At 41.0% G+C, this 22500-nt stretch overlaps 1 protein-coding gene across 1 annotated transcript in view; it reads right to left on the reverse strand.

Moving 5' to 3' along the window:
• LOC115209661 (cytochrome P450 27C1) overlaps positions 1-22500 on the reverse strand; it is a 113995-nt gene that overhangs the window by 90962 nt on the left and 533 nt on the right. The window lies entirely within an intron of this gene.

Consider the following 22500-nt stretch of genomic DNA (forward strand, 5'->3'; position numbering starts at 1 on the left):
CAGCTCCCTCCCACCCGAAGATCGTTATTCGGTTTCTGGCGGCGCGTTGTGCGAGGCACTTTAGTTCACGTTACTCCAATCCAGTCAGTTTGCAAAAATGAGTTGTACCTGTCATTCAAAGGGGGCCGCCTAGTTGGGATGCAATCATTGTTATCATCATCATTATCATCGATTTAATGTCCACTTTTTCATACTTGCATGTATAGGACGGAGTTTACTGTGGCAGATTTTCTGTGGTTGGATGCCTTTCCTTTCGCCAGCCTCCACGTGTTTCCCATGACCAGAGTGGTAGACAGACGAAATATCTATTTCTTTACTACCCACAAGGGGCTAAACACAGAGGGGACAAACAAGGACAGACAAACGGATTAAGTCGATTACATCGACCCCAGTGCGTAACTGGTACTTAATTTATCGACCCCGAAAGGATGAAAGGCAAAGTCGACCTCGACGGAATTTGAACCCAGGACGTAAAGACAGACGAAATACCTATTTATTTACTACCCACAAGGGGCTAAACACAGGGGACAAACAAGGACAGACAAACGGATTAAGTCGATTACATCGACCCCAGTGCGTAACTGGCACTTAATTTGTCGACCCCGAAAGTATGAAAGGCGAAGTCGACCTCGGCGGAATTTGAACTCAGAACGTAACGGCAGACGAAATACTACGCATTTCGCCCGGCGTGCTAACGATTCTGCCAGCTCGTCGCCTTCAACAACCAAAGAAAAGAAATTGGAAGGGTTTCAAAATAAATGTTACCGAAAAATGTTGAAGGTCTACTGGTCGAATATGATGTCGGATAGCCAACTACACACCAAGGCTAACATGAAACCAATAAGAGAAACTATTGAAGCAAGGAGATGGAAATAGCTGGGTCGAGTTTGCCGCTATAAACCGAACTGAATTGTTACAATGGGATCCACAAGGTAAAAGAAGACATGGCCAACCAAAGGAAACATAGTGGAGAACAATAACAAAAGATCTTAAAAGCAGAAGGGTTAACAATGGAATAAGCTGTCAAGGATGCGTTCAGTGTTTGAAGGTGGAATGATTTTGCTGTCGCCTCAAGTGCCACAAAGCACAATGAGAACCGAATGAATGAATGAATGAATGAATGGATAATAGTTTTTAGTTTTGTCGTTCAGGACTAAAAAGATAAATGCAGCTGTACTATTATGGTGGTGATTGGATTTAAGTGTTGTTGGAGTAAGCTACGTTCTCCTGTCTTTGTCGAAGAATGGTTTTGACGGTTCCAGTTGGTGGCGAGTGTGCAGTGTACGGTTAGCACGAGGTGTTTAGGGATGTACGTCCGAGTACGGAAAATTAAAAGAGAATTGTGTAGGGTAGCTCCATGGTATCGTCTCGAGAGTAAGCTGGAAATAGCAGCCAGCAGACTTTTGTACGTTGCGATAGAAGAAGACAAGGAGAAAGATAATCGAACCTTGGGGGAGGATACACCCGAATAGACGGGACACGTATCAGTGATTTTTCAAGATATTTTGCAATGGCATGAAAAATGAGAACCAAATTCTGAGCCAATAGATGAGAGACAGATGTAGGCCATAAGCTAACAAATTAGCTGAGAGAGTCTCATGTCAGATACGGTTGAAGGTTTTTACTGTTGGCTTCACTAAAGATCTAAAGAGCAAGAAACTAGTGATGTTTGTCCAGCTGTGCTTGGAGTAGATCTTTTATCGAAGCAAATGCCTTCCACCCTGCCTTTACCCTGCGCAAGATTTCAGCGTCCATGTCTTGGCATATATTTACTGTCTGCCCCCAAGTACGCGTACATCTTTTTACCTCCTCAGTTTCATCACTTCCCCACCATTATTCGGCTTTGTATTACGTTTTCAAATCGTATGTTTTTTTTTGTTCGCGTGGCATATTTTGAGGCCTACAGCCAAACTCTGGGTGCCAATATCAGCATTGTCTGCTGCTAACTTGCGATGAGCACGATGTTGCCTGCAAATCAGAAGTGTGTAAATACCATACCGTTGACAACGTGCTTCCAATCGGTGTCTCTTACGACCAGAGAGATAGTATCTCCTTGTTTGACATCCTCCCCAATTGGAAATCTTACAGCTGGAGATAGTAAAGCTATATCTGTGCCCATTCCGAAGTCATCTTGCAGAGAAGTTTGATATATCGTGCCTCAGCTCCTAATATTTCCAGAGACCATAGCACCACATTCATTATACATTCCCTTATTGATTTAATTTGGTTACCGATTTAGGTAATTGAATCAAAACCAAACACTGGTGGCTTCTAGCTGATTCGATCAACGGAACAGCCTGCCCGGGAAATTAACATGCAAATGGCTGGGTATTCCACAGACACGCGTACCCTTAACGTTGGGTACCCTTTGAATTACAGACACATCTCATTTTTGCCAGCTGAGTGGGTTGGGGCAATGTGAAATAAAGTGTCGAACTTAAACACCCAAAGCGTCCCTAGGAATGGAACTCCCTACCTTACGATTACACTTTCATCAAATTTCTTGGTGTTTGTATTGCATCATGAAATTGATACTAATTTTGATACTTAATACTAATTAATTGATACTAATTAATACTAATATTATCTTAAAATATTAGTTTTAACTTTTGGCAAAAGGCCATTGATTTCCGGTGGCAAGTAAATCAATTACCCAGACCCCAGTATTTAACTGGTACTTATATTAATTAAACAGGGTTTTCATTTGCATAATCCTTCTGGTAATTACCCTGTCGCTTACTTCCTCAGCTCCTCCTCTTCCTCTCTCTCCTTTGTTTCTATGATTCTTTCTCTCTCATTGTGTTCGTGTGTAGGATTCATTTACTCATTGCCTGCCACCAAACCTTATATGTGTACTTATCTTGCACCCCCTATCCCTTTTATTACTTTCCTCCCTCTTCATACAATGTAAAGTGTGACTGGAGTAACAGAGCAACCAACCAGCCAACCAACCGACCAACCAACATCACGACCATTATCATTATTATTATTATTATTATTATTATTATTATTATTATTATTACTATACACCGACTATAAATGATATCATATTATCTTTTGTCTTTCACTTGTTTCAGTCATTAGATTGACCAAGCTGGAGCACTTTTCTGAAGAATTTGAGTCGAACGAATCGCCTCCTGTACGTTTGCCGAACCGCCAAGTTACAGGGACGTAAACGCACCAATACCGGTTGTCATGTTAAGGACAAACGCAGAGACAAAGACGCACACACACACACACACACACACACACACACACACACATATATATATAACAGGCTTCTTTCAGTTTCCGTCTACCAAATCCACTCACATAGCTTTGGTTGGTTCGAGGCTATAGTAGAAGACACTTTGCCCAAGGGTGCCACGCAGTGAGACTGAACCCGGAACCATGCGGTTTGGAAGCAAACTTCTTACCACACGACCACGCCTGCGCCTATATTAGATATCCGTGTCCGCCTGTCTTTCCTCTTCACCGCTCCGTCTATTCATATACTTGAATACGCGCGAGTATGTTTTAATAAATACATCGAACACACACGCACAGCTATAACAGTGAAAAACAGGCATACATACTTTATTGCAAATGGCTTTTCACTCACTTCCTTTATCTCGTTCATATAAATGCATACGCACATACATACATTATATATATATATATATATATATATATATATATATATATATATATATAAACATATATGTGTTTGGGTGTAAACATACAGACGTATTGTCATGAACAAACATACTCTCTCTCTCTCTCTATCTATCTCTCTGTATATATTTGTATATATACACACATATATTCATGTCACACACATGTGTGTGTGTGTGTTTATCTGTGTGTGTGTGTGTGTGTGTGTACGTATGTAAGCCATTACTGACGTTGATGTTAGTCTCCAGTGCTCCCAGATGGCAGCACGTGGTGGAGTCTGTTGAGATTAGTGTTATGTGAAACAGTCACATAAATCTGTAAGTTGGGGGGATGTTGGGGGAAGTAGAAGGACTGGGTTAGTAAGGAGGGAAGATAAATAAACAGACAGAGCAGAAAGACATTGTGTGCACTGTTAGCAGGCAGGGCAATGCACTGGAGATGATCGAGAGACACTTCCATATTGCCGCTGCATCGACTTAACCTAAAATAGAGGAGGCAACACCAGCGAGATATAGAGGATCTTTTAAAATATGAAGGAAGCACATGTGGGTATATCATGGTGCTAGGTTCACTAGAACTGAAATACAAACAGTCTAACCATGGAAAGAAAGCCCATGCTCCGCGAAAAGATTGCTTACTCAAAGAGTTGATTTGAGGGCGAGACAGCGTCGACAGCGAACGCCAGATAATTGTGAGGAATATCTTTCTATCTCATTTGTTAGCATAAAAGTATCTTCGCGCGGGCCTTGTAGGTTTGCAAGCTAAATGGCGACCACAATAGAGCCGGTGGCACAAAAGCGCACTTAGTCCACAATGTAAAGTGGTTGGTATTAAGAAGGGCATCCAGCCATAGCCACCGTGTCAAAGTGGGCATTGGAGCACAACGCAGTCTTCGGACCCCACTGGCCCCCGACAAACTGTTCAGCCTATACCAACATGGTTGAAGATGGACATTAATGATGATGATGATGATGGCGATGTATATATACATATACATACATACATATGCACATACACACACACACACACACACAAATATATATATATATATATATATATATATATATATATATATATATATATATCAGACAAAATAATTGTATACACACACCATTTACATACGTTCATTTGTACAAATAGAAATATTTCTTATACCCTTGTATACACACAGCATGCGTGTGTATGGTGTGCGTACGTGTATACCCCCACCCACCCTCATTCACTTACACACACACACAAAATAGTTATGTATCTAAACTTGTACAAATAAGTATGATCGCACTTGTGAATAGGCCTTGCCATTTCTATGAGAACCTACCCGGGTACACAGATATTATATATATACACCCGAGAGGAGCATTTGGTACGGTACACAGCTGAAATTCAATTCAATCGGAGTGCAACTACACCCACCCGCACAGTCACCCATCCCCACCACCCTCTTACAATATTTCTCAAATCTCGACGTGTTTTTGTATGTACGTATGTGTTTATGTATGCATATGTATACGAATATATGTATGCACACACACATACACACACATATATATGTATATATTATGTATATATATATATGTATATATATATGTATATTATGTATATATATATATATATATATATATATATATATATACATAATATACATATATATATATAATATATATATGTATGTGTGTATGTGCGCATACACACATATATGTACATATAGAGACACATTTATATATATATATATATATATATATATATATATTTGTGTGTGTGTGTGTGTATGTATGTATGTATGTATGTATGTATGTATATGTACAATATATACATCTTATGCATACTCACAGGTATGTGTGTGTGATTATTTATGTATATGTATGTATATATAAATATATATATATACATATTACATCCCCACATATATGTATACATTATACTTAATACATATACACATATCTATATATACATACATGCATATACGTAATATATGCACGCACGTGTACACATGTATACATGTATGACATATATATAGGCATGTACATACGTATAATCTTAGACGCACGCACACGCCAAAATACATAAATTCTATAAGTTATGATGACGATGGAGGGGCGGGAACCAAAAGATCTTTGGGCTGCCGTAGACGTTGCCTTGTTGTTGTTTTTTTGTTTAAACTGCGCTCAGAATTTCGTTATCTAAAGTGTTCTTCTTCTAACACAATTAGATTGCGACTTGAACGAGATGTGACTGTTATTTCTAGCTGTCTTATTTTGCAGCATCACAACCCCTTCCATAGGCTCACACACACACACACCAAATATATATATATAATATATATCTATATATATATATATTATATATATATATCAGACAAAATAATTGTATACACACACACATTTACATACGTTCATTTGTACAAATAGAAATATTTCTTATACCCTTGTATACACACAGCATGCGTGTGTATGGTGTGCGTACGTGTATACCCCCACCCACCCTCATTCACTTACACACACACACAAAATAGTTATGTATCTAAACTTGTACAAATAAGTATGATCGCACTTGTGAATAGGCCTTGCCATTTCTATGAGAACCTAACCCGGGTACACAGATATTATATTATATACACCCGAGAGGAGCATTTGGTACGGTACACAGCTGAAATTCAATTCAATCGGAGTGCAACTACACCCACCCGCACAGTCACCCATCCCCACCACCCTCTTACAATATTTCTCAAATCTCGACGTGTTTTTGTATGTACGTATGTGTTTATGTATGCATATGTATACGAATATATGTATGCACACACACATACACACACATATATATGTATATATTATGTATATATATATATGTATATATATATGTATATTATGTATATATATATATATAATATATATATATATATATACATAATATACATAATATATATATATATATATATGTATGTGTGTATGTGCGCATACACACATATATGTACATATAGAGACACATTTATATATATATATATATATATTATATATATATTTGTGTGTGTGTGTGTGTATGTATGTATGTATGTATGTATGTATATGTACAATATATACATCTTATGCATACTCACAGGTATGTGTGTGTGATTATTTATGTATATGTATGTATATATAATATATATATATACATATTACATCCCCACATATATGTATACATTATACTTAATACATATACACATATCTATATAACATACATGCATATACGTAATATATGCACGCACGTGTACACATGTATACATGTATGAACATATATATAGGCATGTACATACGTATAATCTTAGACGCACGCACACGCCAAAATACATAAATTCTATAAGTTATGATGACGATGGAGGGGCGGGAACCAAAAGATCTTTGGGCTGCCGTAGACGTTGCCTTTGTTGTTGTTTTTTTGTTTAAACTGCGCTCAGAATTTCGTTATCTAAAGTGTTCTTCTTCTAACACAATTAGATTGCGACTTGAACGAGATGTGACTGTTATTTCTAGCTGTCTTATTTTGCAGCATCACAACCCCTTCCATAGGCTCACACACACACACACACACACACACACACACGTATATTCGTGCCCTGTTGTTGAAATACATACCACTGCCACCCATCCTCTTAGCTTATTTATATTTTCAATTATACAAATGATCCCGGTCACGTTTTCTACCCCTCCCTAATTTTCGCCAAACTGGCCCTCGTGTCGGTGGCACGTAAAAGCACCCACTACACGCTCAGAGTGGTTGGCGTTAGGAAGAGCTGTTGAACCTCTGCCAGATCAGATTGGAGTCTGGTTCGCCAGACTTCAGTCAAATCATCCAACCCATGCTAGCGTGGAAAGCGGACGTTAAATGATGATGATGATGATGATTAAACGTTTCATAAAGTTGGACAATTGCTGTGACGATGACGCTTATGGAGCCAGAAACACGTAGCTAGTTGTTTTGATCCTAGAGCTTCTCATTTGGAATCGGTATCAACTTCCACCAAGCGATTGTCCTACCTTCTCTGCAAGCAGGGACAATTTTAATATCAAGAATCCATTTTGTATGGTATTTAATATACCTTCATTCGCTTTTGTTGCTCAATTTTATGTCGCTGGCCGCTTTGAATTCTTTTTGTTTCATTGTGGTGGTTGGTAGTTTCGGGTGGTGCAGAGGTAGCAGAGGAAGTGTACGTGGTTGTGGCAGCAATGCTGTGACGGTTGTTGTATGGGCGTGGTAGTAAAGGTGAAGACCTTAAAAACCCCAGTTATAGTGCGGAGATGGTGAGGACGTAGAGACATTATTGTTGCGGTGGTGGTAGTGTGGTTATTGCCATTATGTTGGTGTTGCGGTGGTAGTGAAGTGGTAGAATTGCGGTGACGGTAGTAGGTGATAAACCTAGGTGGAGATGATGGACACGGTGTTAGCGGTGTTATTGTTGGTGGCGGTGGTGGAGATGATGATGATGATGGTCGTGGTGGCGGTGGTGATGGTCATGATGATGGTGGTCGAGGTAGCGGTGGTTAATGGTGGTGGTAGTGGCGGTGGCGTAGACCCAAGACGTAAAGTTGTTTGACTGCTTTTGACTTTCATTCATTTATTTAGCCAGGGTGTTTAGCAGCGCGGGTGGATATTGTATGCGTGTATGTGTTCAGGTGTATATTTATATATATATATATCCATTCATGTGTATGCATGTATGTACAACATATAATATGCGTGTGTGTGTGTGTGTGGATATGTAGGTGGAAGTGGGGGTGGGGTGGGCGAGGAGATGTACGCCCCACCCATCCTCTATATTCAACCAAGAGCTTCCTTTCACTTTTTAGTTTTCACTCGAAGAGATAAAAAAAAAACCCAGAAACGAACAAGAACAACGATGGTGGGATATTTTTGAAAGTACGGCTACTTAGTGAAACAATCATACACGCCTACACACACACGTATTTATATATATAAACACACACACACATATATATATGTGTGTGTGTGTATATATATATATATATATATATACGTGTGCGTATAGTTATATATTTATATTTGCTCGTGCAAGTATTCAAGTGTGTTTATATATGCACACACATGTATATGTTGGGCCAGTATTTATACACATGTGTGTGTGTGCGTGAATGTGTGTGTGAAAACGTGTGTGTGTACTTGCACACACGTACAGACACACATTGACATATTAAAAGCAATAACTACACACACTCTTTGGCCTCAATTCTGTCTGTTTATATATTGAATGGCAATTCATCCCCCCCCGCTCGCCAGCGGCAACCCTGGGAAAGTTGTGTTATCTCGGTGGAAACCTCACCCCCCCCACCTACCACCCACCTCTATAACAGGAGGATCTTCATTCACAGTCCCAGCTTTGCTTCTTTGTCATCCAGCATAGGGTACAGTAGTATGTATGTATGTTGAGCATGAAGTGTTAACTACCCGCTCCAATCACACAACACAATATTCTTGTGATTAGGTCCAAGTTAAGGTGGAATAAAAGTAGTTGGTCAGATACACCGGCGATCAGAACAACGTCATTCTAGAACATCATTCGAATGAAGACCTCCAGAAGAGAAAACAAAGTCAAGTGGACTGCAAACATTGTAGTACAGAACATTCATATCTGACATGAGAAAAGCCAAATGGGCGCAAGCGTAACTGTGTGCGAGACGTAGTTTGTTTTGGCGTGGTTTCTACACTTGGATGTCCTTCCTAATGCCAACCACTTTACAAAGTGTAGCACATATACAGATGATTCTCGACACAAAACAATATCAGAACTTGATCGATTAGGTCTTTGTGAATGGATGGCACTCAGCCTGATTGAAGTCAGCTCCCAGCAAGACACGTTCGCTTTTTCCCGAAACTGGAACCCAAACAACTGAAGAATGACACCTGGGCGATAAACATGGCAGCTGAAACCAGCTCATGATGGTCATGGTTGGACAAGAAGCTTCAGATAAAAGCGTTCTGTAGGCGAAGACTAATTCAGTCGTTGTTGCCCCACCCAGGCAAAGTGTAGAGGCCGAGAGGAGAGAGGCTCGTGAATCTGAGATCCTTACTGATGATATAGAAGGGTTTGCACAGTCCAACGGCTTTAGGCACCACCAGAAGGATTGGCTTGCAATAGTTCTTAAACAGTGGGACATAAGGTGTGACAAGGCTGTACATTTTATATTGTAGGTACAAATTCGCCCGACGCGCCTCCTTATAGTATCCGTCCACTCAATTTCATTCACAAAGTGTGGGCCATTTCGAGGATATAAAAAAGACAGTACCCTTAGGCACCATGAAGTAGGGTCGAATCTGGAAGGTTGTGTTAATGAAGCAAGCTCCGTTTAACCATTAAACCAGCGTTTTTTAACCGGAGTTCCCCTGAACCCTAAGGTTCCGCAAAAGGCATAATATGTCGTGCATGTATAGTAATGTTACGAGCATTAGCTTATCTCACTCTTTCTCGCAGAACCCCCGGGAACCTTAGGGTCCCGGGGAACTCCGGTTGAGAAACGCTGGTTTAATTGTTAAACGGAGCTTGCTTCATAAACACAACTTATTGTAATATTGTAATGTAGACATCATCCTATCTAACCTATTATGTTATCAAAAATATAACCACACACACACACATATGTATATATATATATGTGTGTATATATATATATATTATATATATATATATAATATATATAATATATATATATATATATATAATATATATATATATATAATATATATATATATATATATATAATATTATATATATATATATAATATTATATATATATATAATATATATATATATATATATATATATCGCCATGATACATCGTTAGCCACTACACACATTTTTTTCTCTCCTTGTTTTTTCTGTGTCACTTTCTGTAGAAGAGCGTAGGCTCGAAACGTAAAAGACTTTTTCTATACCTGAGCGTTATACTAATACATCTGTTTTGTACACCACCTGTCTTCGTCTTTTGTTTTTTTCGTAAACTCTCTCTCTATATATATATGTATGTATGTATGTATATATATATACATGATATTTACCACATGAATTACGATGAAAAATATGAGAAAGATATGGTATGTAATTTTTTATTTTTGTGCAGGGATTCGGTGAGACATGTAATTTATTTTATGGGTTACGCAAGAACAAAAAGGTTGAGAAACACTGCATTAAATCATACTGCGCCTCTGTCTGTGTGTGCGCATGCGTGCATCTTTTATTCTTTTATCTTTTTCTTCTTTCAGTAATGAGACTGCGGCGATGCTGGGGCACCTCCTTGAAGAATTTTAGCCGAACAAATCGACTTCACAATTTTTGTTTTAAAGCCAAATACTTACTCTATCATCAGTCTCTTTTGTTGAACCGGGGACGCAAACACACCGATACCGGTTGTCAAGCAGTGATGGCGGACAAACACATTTACACACACACAGACGTACATACAACTGGCGTCTTTCAGCTTCCGTCAACCAAATCCCCTCATAAAAGTTTGGATGGCCCGAGATATTTGCCCAAGGTGCCACGCAATGGGACTGAACCCGGATCTATGTGGTTGGGAAGCAAATGTCTTACCTCACAACTCACCTATATATGCGTGTGTAGATAATGTATATCTCCAGTGACATCGTTAACATAACAATATAGGCGCAGGAGTGGCTGTGTGGTAAGTAGCTTGCTAACCAACCACATGGTTCCAAGTTCAGTCCCACTGCGTGGCATCTTGGGCAAGTGTCTTCTGCTATAGCCCCGGGCCGACCAATGCCTTGTGAGTGGATTTGGTAGACGGAAACTGAAAGAAGCCTGTCGTATATATATATATATAATAATATATATATATATATATGTGTGTGTGTGTGTGTTTGTGTGTCTGTGTTTGTCCCCCTAGCATTGCTTGACAACCGATGCTGGTGTGTTTACGTCCTCGTCACTTAGCGGTTCGGCAAAAGACACCGATAGAATAAGTACTGGACTTACAAAGAATAAGTCCCGGGGTCGATTTGCTCGACTAAAGGCGGTGCTCCAGCATGGCCGCAGTCAGATGACTGAAACAAGTAAAAGAGTAAAGAGTAAAGAGAATAGAGTTGTTCGTTGTAGTACCATACTATTCCACCCCCGCCACCCCCTCTCTCTCTCTCTCTCTCACACACATACACACAGAGTAGCGCTGAAAGAAACGGTGTTTGGAAGAAGAAGAACATAAATAAGAGAATAAATAAATAAATAAAAGCTGTGTGTGAACTGAAGAGAAGTGTTAAGTCAGAAATTAGGGTTAGTGTCTTTGCTTAAAGGCAAAGAGCGGAGGAGAGCGAAGAGCCATCTGTTTGATGTAGCTGGAGGAGGGGAGGGAGAGGAAGGTTCAGTGAAGTGAGTGACTACTATACCACCACTACCACTACCACGATCATCACCACCACCACCAGCATCATCACTACCATCGCCACCACCACGACTACTACTACTACCACACCACTACTACCACCACCACCACCACCACCACCACACCACTACTACCACCACCACTGGTATCTAATATCTAGCTACAATGAACTCGATGTTCGAGGTTTCTGATGAATCGAATTAGCTTGAGAAAGGCATGAAGGTCACAGCTTCCCTCCTCTCTGTACATTAAAGTAACTCACCTGTGTCTGAGTAAGAGTTTAAGAGTTGTATCTTATTCCAAGCAGGATATGACACTCAAATCAATAACGTCCCATTATGTGGTTGCCCAACCTGTTCGAAATAGCAGCCAAATTTCTTTCAATCCATGCACTTAAGTTATCGGAAATGAAAGCGTTTGGTCAAGTGGTTAGAGTGGTGCATCCACGCTCGCAAAGATCGTGGTTTCGAGTCCTAGACCGGGCAACGCGCTATGTTCTTGGGCAAAACACTTAATTTCACGTTGTTCAAGTCCACTGAACTATCAATGAGTAACCCTACAATGGGCTGGCGCCCCATCCAGGGGTAATGTTGTGATCTCGGTCACTTATACTTCATGGAAACCAGGGAACTGGCTGGCCCTACGAACCCTAAGACTCGAGACTGTTCTTTACATATAACTCCGATTTCTGAAAGGAACAACGAGATCGGGGTTTCGTCATTATCTATGACCCTCACTTTCTATCCCAGACTTCGATTCAGTCTAGAATCTGTCCGTGTGGCTGAGGACAGATTATCGTGAGAGACTGCAGGACAGTGGCATGGGAGTCGGAATCCGCTCTGGAGTGCGAAACAACTTACCTACCGAATCGATCGACCTCGAAAACGGAAAGTCCTGGAAGCTTTCGCAGCTTCTTAGTATCGGCTGACCCGAGCTTGACCGCAGTTGGCATGAAACCTCTTTCGTCACTTCGGTCTTTGAAGTTCTCGTTCGAATATTTGCTACAACCATCGAGATCTGCAGCCGCGGTGGGCTTCATCTGGGTTCAAACCCACGGTTTCGGTGCCCAGTCTTCTCTGGCTCACCGCCACAATAAAAGGTAGAGGAAGTTCTCTCTGGCATTAGGGACCAATGTAGTGAAACCACGTGACTTAGTAGTCAGAGTATGCAGCTAACGATCGTATGGTTGTGAGTTCGATACCCGCATATGCTCCTGTCTAGTCGATAAAAATAGGCTGTACTCGTATTTCAATGGCTCAAGCCTTGTCACGCTGAATCACCCTAAGAACTATGTTGAGGGTACGCACACGTGTCTGTGGATGTACTCAGCCACTTGTACGTTAAACTCACGATCCGTGTGTTCTATTGATCGCATCAACTGGAACAGTCATCGTCGGGACTGAGTGCCGGTTTCGTTTCGTTTTAATTTAAATACCCATGACCTAGATGGCGTTGTTGTTTAGATTCAACAAAGCTCTGATACAGGTGTCCTGCAATATATATATAATATATATACACACGACACACATTTATATACGGCGGGCTTCTTTCAGTTTCCGCCTGCCAAATCCACTCACAAAGCTTTGGCCTGCCAGAGGCTATAGTAGTAGAAGGCACTTGCCCAAGGTGCCACGCAGTGGGACTGAACCCGGAACCATGTGGTTGGGAAGCAAGCTTCTTACCACACAGCCACGTCTGCGCCTATGACTAGTTTGAAAGCAAATTCGGTTGCTATTATTTCTACGATGTGCAGTGAGTGGCCGCATCGATGAGGATCCTGCGTTGGCCTGAATAAAGAGGACCCCTCGTTATCAATAACACCACCACCAACAATTAACCAGCGAGGGCGCTCTCATGTGGGTGATCGACTTGCTGGAAATGATAACCAAATCTCCCTCAAATCATTCACTACTGCTTAAGAATATTATGAGAAAAAACTGGAATGGTGGAGCTGGGATAATTTTGTTTGTCGATCAATTTACTCAATTTAGATTGATCTGCCTAAACAACAACAACAACAACAGTGGAGGCGCAATGGCCCAGCGGTTAGGGCAGCGGACTCGTGGTCGGAGGATCGCGCTTTCGATTCCCAGACCTGGCGTTGTGTGTATTTATTGAGCGAAAATACCTAAAGCTCCACGAGGCTCCGGCAGGGGGTGGTGGCGACCCCTGTTGTACTCTTTCGCTCCAACTTTCTCTCACTCTTTCTTCTTGTTTCTTGTCCCCGACTTCCTACGCAACCGCTGAGCCTGGATGCGCATTCATCTATCATGTCGATGCTCTCGGTGTCGGGGGGTAAACCTGCTTTCTCTTCTGCGGGTCTTACGAATAGCAAAGGACCACGTTTCGGACTTCTCCCACTACAGAGGCGCGATCTTGCGAGCTCTGGGACGAAGACCGCTTCGCTCAACAAACAGCAACAGCAATAGCATCAACGACGACGACGGCAATGATATTTTCTTTCCTCTTACGATTCCAATAGGAATGGCAAATAAACTGATGCGCGACGCTCTCCACTCCCCTAACCGCATGGAGATGAAACAGTCGAAACAGAGGAAATGTGTGGCTCTCGTAAGGCAGCACCGATTCAACAGCTGTCGTAACTGGGTTAACAAGGACCGTTAAGGTTACGCGAAGGTCGTAAGGGTTTAGGAGGGCACACTTACAAGGTGCAGTGGTTTAGTCTGGCAGCGAGAATAAATACAACACAACACGAGCCAACAAGGTGGGACTGCTACGTGGTCGTTTAGCCTCCCAGAAATAACAGTCAAATCACCATTCGAAATACACCCTACTGCAAAGGATAAATTATATAATGTAATATTATTCTTATTGAAGTAAGATAGTCACGGTTGCAATGTCTTTGATAGTAAGTCTATTCCGTAAGGGTTGACCTAGGGCTAAAAACAAACAGAAAACAACAAGAACGACAGTAAAACCACTTGAATTGTTGTTGTTTTTTTGCTAACAACACAATAGCAACGTTAGACGATAAACTGGTTCTCCCTCGATTGCGACGACGAGCGTTCCAGTTGATCCGATCAACGGAAATTCCAGCATTTGAAATTAACGTGCAAGTGGCTGAGCACCCCATAGATACGTGTACCCTTAATGTAGTTCTCAGGGAAATCAGTGTGACAAGGTTGGCCCTTTTTAGTTACAGCTACAACTCATTTATGCCAGCTGAGTGGATTAGAGCAATATGAAATAAAGTGTCTTGCTCAAGGACACAATGCGTAGCCAGGAATTGAACTCATGACCTTACAACCGTGAGCCAAATGCCCTAACCACTAAGCCACGCGCCTTAATCATCCAGTTGTCTAATCAACTGTACGCCCGACTCGTTAATTAACATTTTAGTGGTTGAGTATTCCGTTGATACACTAAATTCTCAGGTAGAATCAGTGCGACGCAGTGTGTAACAAGGCTGTACATTTTGAGTAACAGGTTCAAACCCACCGGACGGTCTTGTATACACTTTCCGTTGACCTTGAATCAACTTGGAAAATGACATTTGCTCAAGACACCAGTCGTAAGGATCGAGCCAGGGACCACGTGCACCACTCAGCCATTAATAACTGCAACATTCTCACAACCTTTCCCAACACCACAAAATCGCTACAGTAACAATAGCAACACTGGCAGTAGTATAGCAGTAACGTTAAAGACTTTAGCAACAACGATAGCAACAGGTACAATGTAACATAAAGCGATCAGATTAGCAATAGCATCAGGTAGTGGTTTCGAATTTTGGCACAAGGCCAAATTTAGGTGGAAGAGCACTAGTCGATTACAACGACCCCAGTATTTCACTGGTACTTAAATTTATCGACCCCCGAAAGGATAAAAGGCAAAGTCGACCTCGGCAGAATTTGAACTCAGAACGTAGCGGCAGACGAAATACCTATTTCTTTATTACCCACAAGGGGCTAAACATAGAGGGGACAAACAAGGACAGACATAGGTATTAAGTCGATTACATCTACCCCAGTGCATAACTGGTACTTAATTTATCGACCCCGAAAGGATGAAAGGCAAAGTCGACCTCGGCAGAATTTGAACTCAGAACGTAGCGGCAGACGAAATACTGCAAAGCATTTCGTGCTAACGTTTCTGCCAGCTCACCACATTAATAATAACAATAATAACAATAATAATAATAATAATAATAATAATTAGTCAGTGCACGAGCATCAATTTGAGAGTTGTTGCTTAGCCCTAGGACTCCAGTAAATCTATAATCAAAGAACGTTCCATTCTTGACCGTGCATTTAATAGTTTGATGTCGACATGGACGAGTGGTTAAGCTATTCACTTGGCAGTCCTGAGAGTCCAGATTCGAACTCGCCACGCGATACCATTTACCATAGCTGACTGACCGGCATCATCTGAGTGAAACGGGTCGATGAAAACCGTAAGGTAAGCTACCGGGTGGATTGTACTCGTAATTCAATAATTCAGACTTGTCACATCGATTCAACATGAAAATTGTGTCAAGGCACACATGTTAGCGGAATATTCAACCACACACACACGTTAATTTAATGTGTGGAGAGTTCAGTTGATAGAACAAACACGGGAATACTCATGGTCGAAAACAGCGAAAAACCTTATTATATTTTCACTACATTAGCCATGTGTCATATTCTTTTTAAAGACAGATGAGTGTGACTGGATAAAGATTCGGCTGCTATTTCTAGCAAATCTCGCAACCATGTAATAGGAGACAAGGAAACTAGGCTGTTGTGGTAGTCGTTCTTCGTCAATCGGCGGACAGAGTAATAAACACACGGCGTGGCTGTGTGGTAAGAAGCTTGCTTCCCAACCACATGGTTCTGGGTTCAGTCCCACTGCGTGACACCTTGGGGTTAGTGTCTTCTACTATAGCTTCACGCTAGAGTGGATTTGGTAGACGGAAACTGAAAGAAGCCCGTCGTGCATATATTAGTGTGTCTGTGTTTGTTCCCTCCGCTATCGCTTGACAACCGATGTTGGTATGTTTACATCCTCGTAACATAGCGGTTCGGCATAAATGACCGATGGAATAAGTACTAGGCTTACAAAGAATAAGTCCCGGGGTCGATTTGTTCGATTAAAGGCGGTGCTCCAGCATGACCGCAGTCAAATGACTTAAACAAGTGAAAGAATATATATTCACTTGCAAGGCCCGCAATGGGATTGAACACGAAACCACGTGGTTGCGAAGCGAATTCCTAATTTCCTAACTACGCAACTAGGCACCACATAAAACTGATTTCAGTCGTTAAATGATTCCTGGAAAATATTTTGGTCAATATTTTTGGTATTTGAAGAATTTAAACATGATTTGCGTTTTTTATATTTTACTTGTTTCAGGCCGTGGCCATGCTGGGGCACCAACTTGAAGCACTTTTAGTCGAATGAATCGACCCCAGTACTTATTTTTTAAGCATCGTACTTATTCTATCGGTCCCTTTTTTGCGAACCAGTAAGTTACAGGACGTAAACACACCAAGACCGGTTGCCAAACGGTGGTGGGTACAGACACACACACACACACACACTATATATATATATATATATATATATATATATATATATACGATGGGCTTCTTTCAATTTACGTCTACCAAATCCGCTCACAAGGCTTTGGTCGTCTGTAGCAGAAGACATTTGTCCAAGGTACCACGCAGTGGGACTGAACCCGGAACCATGTGGTTGGCAAGCAAACTTCTAACCACGCAGCCTTGCCATTTCAAACACCGGAATGATGGTGACAGACATGTCACCACATTTCTTCGTTATATTCCCGATTAATCGAAACAAACGCAGTATTTTTCAGCAGGAATACGGTAACCAAAGGGTTCCATTACCGTACAATGCAAATAACTTCGAAAGTGGTCCGGGGCCCTCATCCCAATAACTTGAGAGATTGTTCCTGTTGTACATAGAATGGTTTATTTCCGCATTTCTTCAAACAACGATATTAAAGAACGTTTATGTGGCAATTGCACTATAGCAGGGGTGGCTGTGTGGTAAGAAGCTTGCTTCCCAACCCCATGGTTCTGGGTTCAGTCCCACTGCGCGGTACCTTGGGCAAGTGTTTTCTACTCTAGCCTCGGGCCGACCGAAGACTTGATGGTGGATTTGAAAGAAGCCCGTCGTGTATATATATATATATATATGTGTGTGTGTGTGTTTAACGTTTGTGTATCTGTGTTTGTCCGCTCCCACAATCGCTTGACAACCGATGCTGGTGTATTTACGCCCCCGTAATATAGCGGTTCGACAAAAGAGAACGATAGAATAAATACTAAGCTTACAAAGAATAAGTCATGGGGGTTGGTTTGTTCGACTAAAAGGCGGTGCTCCAGCATGACTGCAGTCAAATGGCTGAAACAAGTAAAAGAATATGTGTGTGTGGTGTGTGTGTGTGTGTGTCTTTGTATCTGTGTTTGTCTCCCACCACCGCTTGACAACCGGTGTTGGTGTATTTACGTTCATGCAATTTAGCACTTCGGCCAAAGAGAACGATAGAGTAAGTACCAGGCTTAAAAAAAAAAAAGAAAGAAACTACTGAGGTCGATTCATTCGACTGAAAACACTTCAAGGTAGAGCCCCAGCATAGCCGCAGTCTAATGACCGAAACAAGTAAAGCGTGTAAGGTATATTAATTGAAATTCTGTTCAGGCGAAAGTGAAATTGGTAGGTAAAAGACAGCGGCGCGCTGAAGCCAGTTCTTCAGGTAGTTGACTGAACGGCCAGGCGCCAAACTGGGCCTCGCTTCTCTATAAATGCTCATCACGCTTAAAATTCCTTTACCAACTCACTCATGCATTTAATAATGTCTTGCTTGTCCGGAATCCCTCCCTCCCTGTACCTGTCTGTCTATCTATCTATCTCTTTCTATTTATCTATCTATCTCTATCTGTCTGTCTATCTATTTGTCTAGCTATGTATCTATCTACATCTAGCTGTCTGTCTATCTATCTATCTCTCTATCTGTTTCTCTGTGTATCTATCTATCTATCTCTATTTCTCTGGCTATCTATCTATCTACCTATCTATCTATCTCTCTATCTGTTTCTCTGTGTATCTATCTATCTACTATCTGTTTCTCTGTTTATCTATCTATCTATCTATCTATCTACCTCTAGCTGTCTCTCTATCTATCTATCTATCTATCTATCTCTCTATCTATTTCTCTGTGTATCTATCTATCTATTTCTCTCTCTCTCTCTCTATCTATCTATCTATTTAAATAAATAAATATATAAAGCGGCAGTTTATTAAAACGGATCTAAACTGAGCAGTTCAATCACTTATTTCTGACAGGAGTGGGTCAGTCGTTCTCATCGACTCGAGTACATAATTAAGAGAAGGTAAAATGGAATGTTTAAAACAACGAAAGGTATAGATTTGGCCCCAAAGTGTTAAACTAGCCACACTAAACTATTTTCCGAGGAGTCATCTTAAACAGATGCGATGAATGGAACACAAAATATGATGTTTTGATGGTCAGTTTCTTTCCTAATGCACCAGAAATGGTAAAATGTGTGGTAACATGGACTGGAAATATCCATGGAATCTTCTACCACAGAAGCAGAGAACCAGTATAAGAAGTGGGTAATTTCGAGTCCAATAAATTGACGCCCCTAGTTGTCACAGTACTTGCTAGAAATAGCAGCCAAATCTCACTTAAAACCACACCCTGCCATCTTACAAAAGGATAAACTGGATAATGCAGAAAGATCAGATATATGGCCACGGTTGGAATCTCTTCTGATCATCTCTCACTTCTTGTGAGGTTGACCTGGGGTTAAACAACGGCAGCTTTTTTTTTTATGTTCCTATGGTGTCTTTTAGCTCCAGGTCAAACTTGATTGAGCATACCTGTGATCAAAAGTGCTCTAACCATGCCGTCCTGCCTCTTTTCATTCCCAGTATATTTTAAACTATATTATCCAATAAGCCCTTTCTCATTTAAAACAGTGGGGTGCGGATAAGCGGGGAATTTGACTACCATTTCTACCATGACGCTCGATACGTTCAGACTCCTTCATTGGCGCGTGCGACTAGTTTTTCATTAGTAAAGGTGGACACATTCCTGGGGTCCTGTTAAAATTGGATCTATCCCAGTTGATTGTGAAAATTATTTTGTTGATTTCAGTGGGTATTGAACACGGAACGAGGAAGTCCAAAGTTAGATGTTGCACCGTTTATGATAAGCCTCCTTTATAGAGAAAGAATCTGTTGCTCTCACGTTTATCTCAACTTCCCGCCTTTTACTTCAATTACTGATAACATGCTACATTACATGTGAAGCCAGTGGAGGAGGTCGGTCGCACGACCTGTTAGAAACAGCAGCCAAATCCCCATGACCGTCACTACCTTAAACAGCAAAAGGACACATTAGATTACGTAGTCCTACAAAAAATTAAACGGGATGGTCACGGTTAGAATACCTTTGACCATAGGCCTGTTCGATGAGAATTGACCTGGGTTTAAACAACTAGAAATCTCCTTCAAATCTCATTTAGTAATTAAAAATATGAACAGGACATACTGAATAATACAAAAGAAGGAGTGGGTATGGTTGGAATGTCTTTGGTCACAGCTGACTTGGGGCTAAGCAACAGCTGTTGATAACAAGGAATTCTGAGACACAAACCTACACATTCGGGCGGGCCCAAGGTGGAAGGGAATGAATCGATCCCAAAGTATGACTGGTAGTCTATTTTAAGGACCAGTCCTTGAAGGATGTAAGGTTAAATTTAACCTTAGCGGGATTTGGGCTCACAAAGGTTCAAGTCAGTGGTTCTCGCCCGGATACCATATATGGTCCTTGGAGTCCATAAAAGATTCTTTTGGAATAGATTAGATTATAATTCTACAATACACAAAATGTTTTAGCAAATTTTTAAATACAATTCCTAATGATATTCAATTCTAAAAATAAAACAGGATTTTTTAAACGTCAAATAACTATGAGGGTCCACCCTAGAGAGACAGGGATCGAAGGGGTCCATAGATAAAAAAGAAAGGCTGAGAACGTAACGCAAATTACCCTGTATTTATCGATTCTACCGTCCATCCCAACCGTCATGTTCTTTCGTTTCAACCACCCTGATCACCACCGTTGATACGCACACAGGGCCACATATCGAATTCGGCCCTTGGCTGGATTTGAACACAGAAAGTGATATCACCCCTTATCTATACACCGAAGTAATTTCTCCGATGCTCGACAGTTTCTGCAAATAGTTTATTATATAGATAGAAAGGCAATCCTTCGATATTGGTACACGATCTCATTTACACACACACACAACCTCCCCCTCATGGTGATAGGCTGAAAAAGAGGGTCAAAGATTTCGTTTCCTCACACTGACACTTTCTAGACCAATATCGAAGGAATACCGATACAAAGTCAAACATTTTGCAAGGGGCTTGCTAGTGAAGCCCCGGAAGGAGATAAAATGCAAATTTGCCCGCGGCGGAATTTCAATGCAGAACATGAAAACGCAATGGCACGTAAAATATTAAAAATAATTGTTTCTAACGAAAGCAGACAGAATTTTCGAGGAGTTGGGGCGGGGAAGGGTTAGGTGATTGATACACTCTCAGTTTTGAACTGGTATTTGATTTTATCGACCCCCCCACCTCCAGCAGGATGATAGGAAACGTTGAATGCTGTGGAATTTGAACTGAAAGTAAAATGCCTAAAAAATTGTTAAAGGTTGGGTCCCAAACTCAGAACATAAAGGGCCGAATGAAATACTACAAGGTATTTTTTCGACGCTAGGACGAATCTGCCAGCTCGTCACCCTTAGTGCTTCTGATTGAGGCACAGTACCGGCAATTTTGAGGGGAGCGGGGTTAGTCGGATCCATAGAACCCCAGGCTTTGACGAGTACGTTATGTTATCAACCCCGGAGGGATGAAAGGCAAAGCTGACCTCGGTGGTATTTGAACTCAGAACGTAACGGTGCGCAATAATAATATTAATAATAATAATATAAGGACCTTTTGGGTGGGATGGGCTACTCGATCTGAAGAAAATTCTAACTGGGCCCCACCTGCAAGGTCATGCCTTGTTTATCTTGATATGAAATCACCATGTCGCGCACATCTGGTTGTGATGCATGTGCCTGGTGTACCCTTATCAGACGGGTAGTCATGACGGGTATACTGGGCTTCGTATGTTCTACCCCAGTGTCACTTTGACGGCATGCACTGCTCTCTCACTCAATAATAATAATAATAATAATAATAATAATAATAATAATAATAATAATAATAATAGTAATACTTCTTTCTGCTGTAGGCACCAGCCCTGACCTGAAATTTTTAGGGAGGGTTGAGAGTCTATTCGATTGTATCAACCTCAACACTCAACTGGTATTTATTTCATTCACGTCGATGGGATGAAAGGCAAAATCGGCCTGCGCGGAATTTGAACTCAAAGCGTAAAAACATTTAA

This window comes from Octopus sinensis, linkage group LG3, assembly GCF_006345805.1.
Source record: "Octopus sinensis linkage group LG3, ASM634580v1, whole genome shotgun sequence".
NCBI lineage: Eukaryota > Metazoa > Mollusca > Cephalopoda > Octopoda > Octopodidae > Octopus > Octopus sinensis.